The following is a 1,585-nucleotide window of genomic DNA, read 5'->3' on the forward strand; positions in this document are numbered from 1 at the left end:
CTTTTCGTCTCGGAATCTATCTCCATCATCATAGACTCAAATTATCTCCAGTCTCTCAGAAGGTCTTTCTTCTATACAAATACACTTACGTCCCCGATAGTCAGAATAAACTAGGGCTCCCCTAGAGTTTGTTCCTTCTAAGAAGATTATAGTGAACTTGGCATCGTTCAAAGGGTTTTGGGAGGTACCTCCTCCTAGTATTGGTCCTTCACCAGAGAAACCTCCTGGCTGTTGAATACCCATCATGAAGAAGGACATATCTAATGAAGTGTCAGTATCACTACCCTCCTCAATGATTGGTGCTAATGGATCTAGCCTTGCCTAAGTTACACTCTCCTCAGTGGACACTAAGCTACCCTGATCACCTACCACTTTTTGGTCTCTAGGAATGTATCTTCCTGATCTTAAATTCATCAAACTTAGCAATGCAATTTATCACAAATCCAACCACTCACCTGGCAAAGGATCAGTTTCCGCACAACTTCTTGCCTTGCCGCTGAATATACCTATACACAAGCGTTTAGTTTCAGCAATCGAATCAAAGCATTTAACCGCTAGAGGTGGTCTTAGTAATGATTGGTATAACTGGAGGGTTAACCTCAACCACTACTGTACTTTATACACTTCGGATGTTCTTGATTAAGTCTGCTAATCTGGAACTGTACTTCACTCGAATGTTTGTTAGTTTAGAGGGAAAGTCTTAATTCCATCTTTGCTCCGTCAAAAGGTCAAACAAGGTCCAATTTCACTTCTGAAAGAAGTTTTGGAACTCTTAAGTCAATTGGAACATCACTCTATGTCCACAGTCAGATTTTGACTTCAATAAGCCCCTCTAGACATCCTACGCGTAGCATGTCTACCTTCTCTATTTTGGCTGAAATTTGCACTTTAGATTCCCCTTCATGTACTATTTCTACAGTTGTTCTCACTTTTTTAATTGGACACCTATAAGCTGGTCATCTAATCAGAAATCTATTCCAGCAGCCTGATGTTGGTCTAACCAGTCTAATCAACTCCAATTTGGACCAAAATTAACTAGGAGACTTGCCTCAGGCTATACAACACCCTACTATGCCTACAGTCAGATTTTCACTTCAATATCATGCAGTAGACATCCTACACGTAGCATGTCTAACTGCTCCAAATGCAAACCACAAACTCCTCTTAAGGTGCTGATCACTCTGGTATAATCACAATTGGATTTGGAGTGCTAAATAACTGTGAACACATCCTATGCGTAATATGTCTAAGTGATCTGTTTGACCCCAAACTTGAGCCACAGCTTCCACTTGATGTCAGCAACCCAATGCTATGCTTAGATTTTAATTTGGATTTCGAAAGACCCCAATTTGAGCTATCCTAGATTTTTTTTCAGTCAAAAATGCTAAAGTCTGCTAAAAACCCAATTTTCTCTCCCAATTGAGATGAAACCTTTCTCATGCACTCAATAAATCATGTAGATCATGCTCATGAAGCCATCCTATGGTTTTGGTCTTAAAATAATGCCTTGGCACAATTTGGGTAGGATATCTGGCAATTTCCTTTCTTTTGGCCTTATCCTGTCAAGATATGGTCAAACTTCCAC

Source organism: Adiantum capillus-veneris, chromosome 15 (genome assembly GCF_014529385.1).
Source record: "Adiantum capillus-veneris isolate H3 chromosome 15, ASM1452938v2, whole genome shotgun sequence".
Lineage (NCBI taxonomy): Eukaryota > Viridiplantae > Streptophyta > Polypodiopsida > Polypodiales > Pteridaceae > Adiantum > Adiantum capillus-veneris.